Source organism: Canis aureus, chromosome 4, assembly GCF_053574225.1.
Source record: "Canis aureus isolate CA01 chromosome 4, VMU_Caureus_v.1.0, whole genome shotgun sequence".
Taxonomy (NCBI): domain Eukaryota; kingdom Metazoa; phylum Chordata; class Mammalia; order Carnivora; family Canidae; genus Canis; species Canis aureus.
In genome coordinates, this window is record NC_135614.1 from 26,916,817 (window position 1) to 26,929,958 (window position 13,142).

At 43.4% G+C, this 13,142-nt stretch overlaps 1 protein-coding gene across 4 annotated transcripts in view; it reads left to right on the forward strand.

Annotated features, from left to right (window-relative positions):
- The first annotated feature begins 351 nt into the window (after positions 1 to 351).
- The window catches only part of KAT6B (lysine acetyltransferase 6B), a 186,247-nt gene continuing 173,456 nt past the window's right edge, over positions 352 to 13,142 (forward strand). Inside the window, exons 1-2 of one of the 4 annotated variants that reach the window (XM_077895094.1) lie at positions 352 to 495; positions 11,611 to 11,680. The gene's annotated coding sequence lies outside the window, so the exon portion shown is untranslated. Of the gene's footprint in view, positions 496 to 1,330; positions 1,603 to 11,610; positions 11,681 to 13,142 lie in introns of those variants that run through there. The other 3 variants (XM_077895092.1, XM_077895095.1, XM_077895096.1) reach the window with 3 other exon arrangements.

The window sequence follows — 13,142 nt, forward strand, 5'->3', positions numbered from 1 at the left end:
AGTTTGGGGCCCGGAGCGGCGGGAGGGGGGGGCGCTTTGGCGAGGACCGCACCTCTCAGTCCCAGCCCTGGCGGGCACACTCCCCGCCCCAAACGGCCCAGGCTTCCCCACCCTCCCGCGGACACCGGCATCCCCGCCCTCCCCCGAGGGCGGCGAGCGGAGCCCCCCAGGGCGGAGGCAGGTACCCCCGGGGCGGGGACTGGGGCGGGCGGGGTCCAGGCTGCGCCCCCGGCCGGGCCGGGCGGGCTAGCTGGCGGCGCGGGGGGAGCGGGGCTGGGCGGCGCTGCCTCGGGCTCTGTGCGCTGCAGCCCGGAGCCGAGGAGGAGGAGGCGGAGGAGGAGAAGGAGGCGGCGGCGGTGGGTCCCGGGCGGGGGGAGCGCGGCGCTGCGGACCCGGGCGGCTGGCAAAGGACGAGGCGGAGGCTGAGGAAGGCAGCGGGGAGACCCGGGCTGCAGCAACAAAGGGCAGCAAGCGATTGGCCGGGCTGCAGGCGAGGTTAGCCGGGGACCGGGGTGGCTGGAGGCAGCGGCGAACGGTGCACGTGCTTGCAGACACGGGCGAGTGTGGAGCCGGGGGGTGCACGCCCGGCGGGTAGGGGCTTGCTCCCCTTCGGCACGGGATGGCGAGGAAGGCTGCAGCGACATCGTTCTGCCTGCACCCGGCCTGGGGCTTGCAGGGTAGGGGCGTGTGGGGGGTAAGGATGCGAGCCAGGGGGCGGGCGAGTAGTCGCCCGGGACGGGACGGGAGAGGGTGGAGGAGGGGGCGGGATGGAACGCTCCGGGCGGCGCGCCCGTCCGCGCGCTCCGCCGCGGGAGCTGGCGACTGAGAACCTCGAATTTTAACTTCGCGTGCCCGCCCGCGCGCGCCCGCCCGCGCCCACCCCTAAATCCTGCGGCCGCCGCCAGCGATCAGCTCTCACACAAACTTTAGCTGCGGGCTAGGGGATTTGGGGTTGAGTGGGGGAGGGGAGAGGGAAAGGGCCCCCTGATTGGCGTCGTCCGCAGCCTGTGAGGCCGAGCGCCTCTCCTGCGAGGAGACCCAATCCATGGCCAGAGGTAGAAGGGGCGGGCAGGGGGAAGTAGAGGTGGCGCGGTGTCTGGGAGAGAGAAAAAGGGCTGGACCAATAGGTGCCCCGGAGAGGCGGGCCCCGCGGGCTGTTGATTGGCTCTGGCAGTGGACCCGCCCCCGGGGTGGTTCCGGAGGGGGGGATGGTGGGTCGAGGGGTGTGTCTATGCGGAGGCGAGATGACCGGCAGGAACCTGCCCCAATGGGCTGCAGAGTGGCTAGTGTGTGCGTGACGGACAGGCCCGCAGGCCAACGGGTGGCCCTAAGTGTCTGCGGTCTCGTCCAATGGAGCAGCGCTGGGGCGGGGCCGCGGCTCGGGTTTAATGAGACTCCATTGGGCTGTAATCAGTGTCATGTCGGATTCATGTCAACGACAACAACAGGGGGACACAAAATGGCGGCGGCTTAGCTCCTACCCCTGGCGGCGGCGGCAGCGGTGGCGGAGGCGACGGCACCTCCTCCAGGCGGCAGCCGCGGCTTCTTTCTCAGGCAGCGGCAGCGCCCCCGGCAGGCGCGGTGGCGGTGGCGCGCGGCCAGGTCTGTCACCCACCCCGCGCATTCCCAGGGGGAGGAGACTGGGCGGGAGGGGGGCGGAAGGTGGGGGGGGGCCGGGGGCTTGTGACGCCCCTCCCACAGGCCTCTGCGCGAGGGTCACCGCGGGGCCGCTCGGGGTCAGGCTGCCCCTGAGCGTGACGGTAGGGGGCGGGGGAAAAGGGAGGAGGGACAGGCCCCGCCCCTCAGCAGGGCCTCCAGGGCAAGGGGCGGGGCCCTATGGTGGAGGGGGCGGGGCGATGTCGGGGGGGCGGGGCTCGAGTGGTTGGAAGGCGGGGGTTCGGAGGGGTTTTCTGAGTGGGAGTGACCGGGTAGGAGCTGTGGGGGGCCAGTGAGCGTCTGGGCTGTGAGAGACTGGTGAGGGGGTGGGTGAGGGAGAACTGGAGGTGTGCAAGCAGGTGCAGAGTGAGGGGAGGGAGAGGTGCAACACTGGACACGGGGAGGGGGATCTGAGGGGTGTGTGAGGGCAGGTGGGAGGCTGCGGAAGGGGGATTGCAGTTAGGTGGGGGCAGTAAGAATGGGTTTGGGTGTGGTGGGTGTGGAGAGGAGTGGAACGCAGTGCGGAGTAGATCCCTGGATGGGGGGGAAGTATTGGAGGACTGTGAGGAGCAAGTACAGGTGCTGGGGTGGGAAGCAGGTATCTGGGTACCTCGGCGTTGGAATTATAAAGGAGATCTGGGGTCTATGCAGCATTAAAAAAAAAACATGGAAGAATGACATGGCTATGCTTGGAGTCTTGAAGGATAATAAGACAGCAGAACAGAACTTGAGCATATCTGTAGCCGAAGATCTTATGGGGATGGGGGATACAGGGGACTGAGAAAAGGAGGCGGGTGTGACCAAAAAAAAAAAAAAAAAAACAAAAAAAAAAAGGGTGGGGCTGGGCAGTGGTTCTGGGTGAATGTGATTTGGTGAACTGCTCCAGGAGTGGGGGCCCGGGCAAAGAAAGGTGTTCGTTTGGGAGACCAGGTTGTTGACTGGCTGGATTTCTTGGGTGAAGCTTGAGCTGGAGTCTTGAAGGTGGGGCAGGATGTCTGTGTCAGGGGGAGGCCCTGAGTACTTACTACCTTGGGAAAGGACACTGTGTCTTTTTGAATTTGTGAGTACTTTGGTACGGGTAGGCTGCAGGAAGTTGTGGGAGAGGAGGCGCTAGAGTACAGATGGTTTCCTGTGCCCCAGGAAGGAGTTTAAGCCCTGCATTTGGGAGAAGGCATTGGGATATGATAAACACAGTATTGGGCAGAGGTTGTGAGAGAATAGTGATAACGAATTACAGATGTGGAAAATAAGAAAAAAGAACCAATGAGCCAAGTATCAAGTGTGTTGAGGGAGGTACCAAGAAATTCAAGGTAAAGAGTATATAAAGACTCTCCTGTATATGGACAGGAGGCGAAAGTAGTAAATGGGAATTAATTATATTGGGATAGTGTAAATTCTGTGGTGCTGCAAAAAAGTTACTGTTATTACTGTAAATGAAGTACATTCTTCTTTACTTGTGTAACCCAGAGTTTTCTGGGATGGCCCCGAAATAAAATACTTTGATCCATTCCATTCTTACCCATTAATTCTTCACATATGTATCAAAATGGATTGGGGCAACCTTTCTATGTTTTTAAGAATAGGAAAATATTGCATGTTTCAGTAAAGGATAAGATTTTTACCGGAGAACCTCGACTTGGTTGAAGGTTGGGGAGGTGAAATGATGACTTAAAAGAGAGAGAGAGAGAGAGAGAGAGAGAAGCTAGAGGAAGGTGGTAACATTAAAGCAAGAATTTAGGAGAATGACTTGGTGGTGATGACATGGTCAGTAGTAAGTTTTGCCTACCAGCCATACCCAGGCCTCTGAGTAGAGTGGAAGTTCTGTTGTTGCCGTTATACCAAATGCTTATCTCATGCACATCTTGTGAAGATAAGATTGAAACTGTCAGACATAAGGCATAATGTGAATGAAAGGTAAAATAGGGTAGTATGGGAAGGTAGCCGAGGAATTTTAGTAAGTAATTTTAATGTACTTCAGAAATCTTAATGGATTTTTACATACCAGTTAACCAACTGGTCTGGCTTTATTAAATGCCAGGATTCCTAACAGGTGACTTTTCAGTCTCTCAGATCGTTTTCTACAAAATACCTTCAGTTTTCCACATGCATATACTTGCTGGTATTTGTATAAAGTAAGCAGAAAGGAAATTGTTTTATGGAAGTTGGGGATGTGTGAGCTATAGTGATCAGTATGCTTGAAGAATGGTAATATTACATGGATGGGAGAAGTGGGATGAAGGGATATTTTTCTTCCCTTCAAATGCTTTAATTTGCATTTCCAAAGCACCTTTTTTGTAAGACTCACAATCTTGCACAATTCTTTCTTCTTCCTCCTCCTCCTCCTCCTCCTCTTCTTCTTATTCTTCTTCTTCTTATTCTTCTTCTTCGTTTTTAATCATCTGTTCTACTGTTGCTGGATATTTGAGTTGTTTCAGTTTGGGGAAATTGTGAATAAAGCTGGTATGAGTGTTCCTGTCGCCGTCAACTGGTAACACACGTGCATATATTTCTCTAAGGCCTACACCTATGAATGGAATTGCTATTTCATAGGCGGGGTGACCATTTATAACCATTTATCCTAGCTTATGCCTGTTGTCACAGTGTAACCACTAATATAACATCTTTAATTCTCAAAAGTGTCTGGATGATGAGTTGTGTGTCACTCTAGTCATGAGGTATGCGTATCTTCAACTTGACTAGATACCAGTCAAACTGTTTTCCAAAGTGTTGTACCAGACCACACTCCCTTCTGTGATCTGTGAGAATTTCCATTGCTTCTTGTCCTCTTCAAATCTCAGATGTGCTAGCTTTTCAAATGAGCCAATCTGGCAAACTTTGCATTTAACTGGTTAGTAACCAGGTTGAATAGCTTTTCATATATTTATTGGCTGTTTGGATTTCCTCATTTGTAAAATTTCTGTCCACGTCTGTCCTTTTTATTTATTTTAAAACTTGGGCCTTGTGTCTTTTATTGGTATTTCGAAGTTCTTTATTTACTCTAGATACAGATCCTTCGTCATGTGTGTATGTTGCAAACACCTACTTCTATTCTGTGGCTTGCTGTTTCACTCACTTTATGGTGTCTTTTAATGAACAGAAGTTCTTAATTTTAATGGAGTCAAATTTATTGGTCTTTTCTTTATGGTTAGTGCTTTTTGTGTCTTGTTTTAAGACTCTTTCCTACCCTCAGGTCAAGAAGATATTCTCCTATGTAGTATTCTCTTCTAAAAGCTTTATTGACCTTAAAAAAATGTTTGAGTAAAATACATCGTTCTTGACCTCATCCTTGCCATTACAAATCTATTTTTGCTTTTGTTCACTTTATTCTGAACTCTGTCTTGAATTTTTACTTGTCTGCAACTATAACTAAGGACCAGGTGCTGACTTCCCATGTCTCTTAGGAGAAAATGGTCAGATAGACAGAAGTTCAGCCAGATTAGATTTTACAGGTCTCCAGCTGACTGTATTGCCCTTTTTCTTTTTATGAGCTAGCATTTTATTGTGTTCCTGCTATGTGTCTGCCACCATTTTTGGTTCTTTCATATTTGTTATTTCAATTATTTCTCTTAACAGTTCTGCCAAACAGGGGTGTATAATCTTTTCCACAGAGGACAAAACTGAGACTTAGATTAGATTGATTAACATGTCCAGTATTCCACAGCTTAGTTAGCTGGCAAAGTGGGGACTTGATCCCTGAACTTTCTAGATATGTCCCACCACAGCATACCTCCTTATTGAATGAAGATTTCAGAAGCCGATTTGATGAGTATCCAAAACCAATGAGGGTACCTTTCTTACTTGTAATATAACATGTCCTCATTAAAGCATACTGAGGGGCTCACGGGTGGCTCAGTGGATTAAGCATTTGCCTTCTGCTCAGGTCTCATGATCTCAGGGTCCAGGGTTCTAGCTCCAGCTTAGGGCTCCATGCTCAGTGAGGGGTCTGCTTCTCCTTTTCCCTCTAACTTCCTACCCCGACCCCGTGGTGCTCTCTTTTGTTGTCAAATAGAATCTTTCTTAAGAAAATAAAGCACACATAGTTTCTTTGAAACTCCATAAAATTATTGACTTCTCCATCTATATTAAAGTAAGTAAAGTTAGAGTAGTTAGTGGACCTTAAGGAGTCTTGGGATAGGTGATAGAGGTCCTGTAAATCCTTGAAATTGTATGCACATGTCTGTATGTACATGTGTTCATTTTTAAAAATAGATCTATAATTTTCTTGGGGTTCTCAAAGGGGAACCCTAATTGGTTTACAGGCTATATAGTATATTCTGTTTGAAGACGTTTGTAATAAAGGTGATGCAGAATTCTCATATGATCTGTATTTTCAAAATAATCTTGTAAAAATTCAGAGGTCAGATTCTTTTTTCTCAATATGTTGTTCTCAGTCTTTGTCATTAAAGCCTGGTTAAAGCTAATTTATAATTAGGAAGAAATCTAGGGTTGAATAGGAATTTTTAAATGCCAAAAAAAGACATTCTAAATTTAGTTGATTATTTCTTAAGTGAGAGTGCTTAGTTATAATATCATCATTACTAATCAGTGTACCCTGGCTCCAAAGGCCTGATGACTTCAAGTGACTTTTCATCTTGTCTCTAAAATCCTCTGTTTTACAAGGGATCAAATTTCCTGTGAGGCTCCTAACAGTGTGATTAAAGTTTAGAGACTGAAACTATTGAGCACTTAAATGTAGGGACGACTATACAAACCTAATTCTTGGGCTTCACCAGGAGATTTGGGGCATGTCTCAACTAATTTGTGATGATGATGTTGAAACTAATCTTTGTTAGGGATTATGGAAGCCATAATAGTTTATTGATGGTTCAGTTATTGTTTGTTGAAGCAGATTTACACAATTATAGTTTAATGACATAACAAGGATATTGTCAACTAGGAGAGCATGACATGAAAAATTAAACTTCCAATTAATATAATATGTATTAGTTGAAATGATAATTTTCATGGTGATTTAGCTTCTTAGAAATCCTCGGAAAACATTATTAGCTTGTGAATTGGAAACTCTATGTTAATGAGTAGTGAGAAAGAATTTAGTATTATTCCAAAAAAATGGTGAATTAAATATTCAATTCAATTAACATTTATTGAGTGCCTACTCTGGGCTTGCTGATGAGTTAGACTCATAAATATACGTTGAACAAGATTGATGTTGGGAGAGATGACGTACTGGTTGCTTTAGTTTGTTCAGTCATCCTACCTTCCAGCTTATCCTGGACGGATGCTAGTGCCAGAGTGAGTCAAACATTTCAGCAAATTTGTGCATGTGTGTGGGTGCACTTGACTATGCCGTATTGTGTCACTCCTCTGCACGGGCTTCCTGTTACTTCATCTGTCATGTTCACACGGCTCAGCCTGGTTTTTGTTAATCCAACTTTATTTCTTCTCTTCAACACGTACTGGCTCTAGGCATGCATGTGGACTTGGTGTCTCTTTTGTTAGGCTCGTTCATGCTTAGCTCCTGTACTTTCTGCTGGTTTCCCTTCATTCATTCACTGATGCATTGACTTAGCAAAAAGGCACAGCTCCCCTCTTACTTTCAAGCGGTGGTCCTGGGAAATCTAGGGACATGCAAAGGTGAAACCAAACATGAATCCTGTTTTTAAGAATTTTCACAGTTCTAGTAAGGGAGATGAAGTCAGTACACGAACGAGCATAATACAAAGTGGAAAATGAATGCTAAAATATTAAGATCATAAAAAGCGACCTGATAGACAAAAGGGATGTAGAGCTTCTGAGAAGGTGTCAGTTCTTACTGGACCTGAAGGATTTGAATTTTCATTTAGGTAAAGAACCCCAGGCGGTTATCCAACTTCTGCCTTGTCTTTCAAGGTCCAGTTTGTGTCCCATCCATCCAAGGGGTGTTGTACCCACTCAGATAAAGTCACGGTGGTTTCCAGACTTTTTTCCTTCTGTAGCCAGGATCCCTTTCTGTGAAGTGAATCTTAAGGAGAAACCCATTATGAATGGGATAGTTAAAATGGAGCTCCTTTGTTGGGTGCAAGGAGTTGTGTGGCCCTAGTGTTAACCCCCAGGGGCATCTGTGGGTGATACCCCAGGCACTTTCTCTTAAGAGATCCAAGGAGGCTAATTTAAAAGCCAGTGGAGACACAGGAAAGAGTTTAGGTTTTAGCATCTCAAGTAAAATCCATTATGATTTGGTGGTCTGAAGCCTTGACCAAGTCATGTTTCAGTTTTCCTTTTGCAAAACAGGGCAACAGTGCTACTTCGCAGAGTTGTTTTATGGTTTACTGATAATCTGTGTATAGGTACTGATAATCTGTGTAAAGTGCCTGGTCTATAGTAGGTGTCAGAAAATGGTTGGTACCAGGTTAGTGCTTTTTATTTTTTAATGACCTTTTTTTTTTTTTTTTAAAGATTTATTTATTTATTCATGTGAGCCAGAGAGAGAGGCAGAGACATCAGCAGAGGGAGAAGCAGGCTCTATGCAGGGAGCCCAATGTGGGACTTGGTCCCAGGACCCCAGAATCACTCCCTGAGCCAAAGGCAGAGCCGTAAGCCAAAGGCAGACTCAACCGCTGAGCCAACCAGGAGTCCCTTTTTATGACTTATTGAGGTGAAATTTACATAACGTAAATTTAACCATTTAAAGTTAACAACTCAGTGACAGTACATTGCCAATGTCGTGTCACTACCACCTCTATCTAGTTCCAAAACATTTTCATCAATCTAAAATAAAATCCCTTACCCATTAAACAGTTTCTCTTCATCCCTCCACTCCCCAGACACCACCAATCTATGTTCTACATATGGATTTGTCTATTCTGGAGGTTTCACATAAATGGAATTATACCATATGACTTTGTTTCTGGCTTCTTTTGCAGCATGTTTTTACAGTTCATCCACACTGTACTATGTATCAGTATTTCATTTCTTTTTATGACTGGATAATATTCCACTGCATGGATATACCACCTTTTCTTAATCCATTCAACTTTTTAATTTTTTTTACTTTTTACTTATTTTTTTAAAGAATTATTTAAATTCAATTAATTAACATATAGTATATTATTAGTTTCAGAGATAGAGTTCAGGGATTCATCAGTTGCAGGTAACACCCAGTGCTGATTCCATCATGTGCCCTCTTTAATGCCATCACCCAGTTTCCATTCAACTGTTGATGGACATTTGGTCTAGGTCCATTTTCTGGCTATTGTGAATAGCGTTGTTACAAACAGGTGTGTATGTGTACTTATTTGAGTACCTGTTTTCAGTTCATAAGAGTATATGCCTAGATGTTGAAGTGTGAGGTCTTATGGGAATTTCCTATTTAGCTTTTGAAGAACTACCAGTGCTTTGTTTCTGAATTGCTTCTTATGCCTCTAGCACCTATCATAGGGCTGCATAGAGTGAATATCTTGGTAAATTTTGTTGCTTGTTCTTTGATTAGTATTTGTAACCTCTCCTTCCAGTTCATATAGTTGAGGCCTCAGGCATCAATTTTCAGGGAAATAGATGTATCTAGGACTTGGAAGTTAACAAATACCATCGTATGGATTGATGTTTGATGTCGTCAGACAGCAGATACTTGTTAACTGAGGACACCGTTTTGAGTGAGTGTGCCAGTAGTCTGTGCTGGGTGGTTATACAAGGAAAAAAGTTAAGGTCTCTTCCCTTCAGCAGTGTATGTTCTGTTTCAGAAGATTTGTGGTTCCTCACTCAGTTACATAAAAGGCTGTGAAAAAATCCAGGAACATATAAAAGTGAGAGAGCTAAAAATAACTTAGCAAGTAAAACCCAGAATGACAAAAGAGTAAACTCTATTGTTAATCTCTATTTATTTTTTTTTTAGCCACTGTTTTTGGCTCATCTATAACATGACTCGAGTGTTATGACATTGATTTTGAAACGACACACAGCGTTAGTGAGAGCATTGAGGAGGTTTCACATAATATTTATGATCCAGGGTATTTTGACTCCTCTTATGCTGACATGAATATTTCTGAATAGTGTTGATATTTATATAATACTAATGAAGCCAAAAGCTCGTTTTGGACTAAGCATTTCTCTAGATCTGTTTAGAATAGTTTGTAATGAATGATGTAAATACATCCATACAACCGTATAATTTACTGATATTATTTTGTAGTTAAAAATAAAGTGATTCAAAACCTTAGAAAATAGAATAATTTAATTTGATGTAACATGAGTCCCCAGAATTAATTTGGAATGGTTCACTCTCTTTTTGATAGTCTTTTAGTCCAACTTTAATTTTATAGAAAAAAAATGAAAAGAGAATAATGATTTTTAGGGTTGTACTTCTGATACAATGTCCTATCTACATGTGAAACAAATCCTAGTGCTCTAAAAAAGAGAAGTGGTGTGGATAATTCCAAATCGGGAAAAAAAAGCATTTCTATTTGGCTTTTGAATGAATTACGCATTTTTTTTTCTTTTAGATTTGTCTTTATAGTTAGATACTGCTTAGACTAAAATTAAATTGGTTTTCAAGCTATTCTCTTAGAGTATACCAATTTATAGTGGGGCCAGTGGGATGTCAGTAACAAACTCTCCTAAGATTAAAAAATTTGCAGTGGATAATATACAAAGTAGGTAATATACATGTGTTTAGTTGAGAATTGGCTACAGATAAAAGACTACGGATTTTGTTCCTCTCCTGGCTCTGTGTGTGTGTGTGTGTGTGTGTGTGCATGTGCGCACGCGCTTTAACACTGATTCTGGTTGTAGCATGGAGATGCTGAGTTACATCTGCTTCTGCCTAATTAACTCTGTTGGTTGGTGTCAGATGAGAGCTAATTTTGAGATTAAATTGAGGAGTGGGGTGTGTGTGGCTGGGGGCGGGGAGAAGAAGGATCTAAGGTTGCTTGATTATTTTGTATAAGATCAAAATGCAATTATTCACAATGTTGTTTTAAATTTTTTTTTTTGACTTTGAAGTGAAAATGATCAATATTGTCCTAAAATGTGACCTGTGTCAGTACATACTCTTGTGGAAACTGGTACATCCTTCTCTTAGGTGCAGTTATTGGCCATATCTTGATTATCCAGTCAGTATGTAGATGCCAGGTGACCTTTGGGACAAATAGTGAATGTTTCCTGGAAAGTTAATAACTGAGCCTCAAACATCACTTGACTTTTTTTTTGTTTTCAGACAAGATGTTACACCTGCCTGGCTATTTGAGTAATTCCAATATTTTTTTTTCCCTCATGATGTGATTATTTCTTAGACTCTATCTCAGTACTGGTGTTTTTTGTTGTTGTTGTTGGTGGTGGTGGTGGTTTTTTTGTTTTTGTTTTTGTTTTTTTAAAGTAGGCTCTATGCCCAACGGGGGGCTTGGTCTCACAACCCTGAGATCAAGACCTGAGCTGAGATCAAGAGTCGGTTGCTTAAAAAAAAAAAAAAAAAAAAAGAGTCGGTTGCTTAACTGATGGAGCCACCTAGGCACCCCTGTCACAACCTGATTTATTTATTTATTTATTTATTTATTTATTTATTTATTTATTTATTAAATTTTTTAATTTATTGATGATAGTCAAACACACACACACACACACACAGAGAGAGAGAGGCAGAGACACAGGCAGAGGGAGAAGCAGGCCCCATGCACTGGGAGCCCGACGTGGGATTCGATCCCGGGTCTCCAGGATCGCGCCCTGAGCCAAAGGCAGGCGCCAAACCGCTGCGCCACCCAGGGATCCCCGCTGCGCCACCCAGGGATCCCTTTAAAATTTGGAAAACACGTCTGTTCTGAAAAGAAGAACAAAATTTAAGTACTGCTTTGGGGCTTCATTTCTCGTCCTGATTTCTATGTTCTTAAATACCCTTTAGTGAAAAGTGCTAATAAGTTCATTGCAGTTATTTGTATTAGATAGTTGTGAAGATCCATAAACTGTCCCTGAATTTGAGGGATGTCTTTATGCCCAACTTAACATTTACTCTTTTTCCTTTGGCAGATTTGCGTGAAGATCTGGACAATCCTCTTTTTTGTCATGGACTGTTAATACATTTGGAGTTCCAATTCTGGTATTTTCCCTTATCTTATTATATTTTTAAGATATTGAAATATGTTGGTAAGGGATACAAACGATTCTGTTGATTGTGTGTAAAGATTGTGGTAATAGCTTGCCATGAAGGTATATTTTAAGTATATTAGTTTTTATTTTAAGGTATGTTCATTTACTTGTGTAACCCAGATGCCTGAGAGCACCTTTGCAATATTGGATACTTTTCTGTGACCTTTTCTCCTGCTTCCTACAGTTGTGTTTTGTACAATCAAATTAAATTGGTTGATTCATCCTAAGTAAATGATGAAAGATGAAATAATTATTTGGACATAGTGAAATGTCCTCTAATGAAATTTTGCCCTAAACCATTTTACTTTGGAAAGATGTGTCCTATTCTAAACTTACTAACACACAATGATTCCCATGTTCTATCTTGAAAGTAGTTGCACTATGAAAGCCAGTAATTTCATTCCTAAACACACACCATATTCCAAGTCCAACATTTTTTCAATGATTTATATAATGACACAAAAGGGAGCACTTCTTGGGTTTGCAGATGACATAGATGACAGAATTAAGATTCAGAAGGATCTAATATGTTGGAAGAGTGACTCAAACCAACAAAATGAACTTGAACTGTAATAAATTTTAAATCCCAGCATTTATATTTGCACAAGGAAGGAAATGGAAAGACTCAGCTTGACAACATTTTTGAAAGAAGGTCTGGGATTTTTAGTTGGACTGTGTGCTTAGCATGAGTCAATTGTGTGGCAACACTGTTAAGAAAGTTCATGTAACATTGGATTACATTTATGCTTGAATAATGCCTGGACTGCCAGATTTTAAGATGGGCATTAGCCCAAACTAGTAAGCAACCAGAAGAAGGAAGTACTTGAAAACCATGTGATGTGGAGGTGTTGAGGCATTGGAATATGAGTGGTCTAAAGAAGGGCTGGAGGTAGAATAGAGTTCAATTTTGGTTTGGTTCAATAATGGTTTTCCAAAGATTCTCATTTTCAAATATTTGAAGGCCTGTCATCTTAAATAACTAATATGAGTTTCTCGAGATTTTTCTAGGGAAATCAAGACTAGAGGGTAGAAGTTCTGGGAAGACAGTCTTTGGCTCTTGTGAGCAAGAAATATATTACAGTTAGAGCTGTCCAACAGTAGAGCGAACTGCCTCAAAAAGTGACAAGTTCTCCATCCCTGGAAGTATTTTAAGACTTGATGGCCCATCTGTTGAGGTTATTGAACAAGGGATCTTTTACTGGATAGCTAGAGATTAGATAGGATGACCTCTACAGTCCTGTTAGCCCCAAGTTTCTGAATCCGAGGGGGAAAAAATGGAGTGAATCTACAGTTTCCTGATGGCAAAGAGGACAGTCCTTTTTAAACTGATTCTTTCAAGCTGACTGAGCAAGTATAGTTCAGTGGCCCAGTTTTTCAGCAACAGAGCAAATGTTATGTTTTTCATTATATCT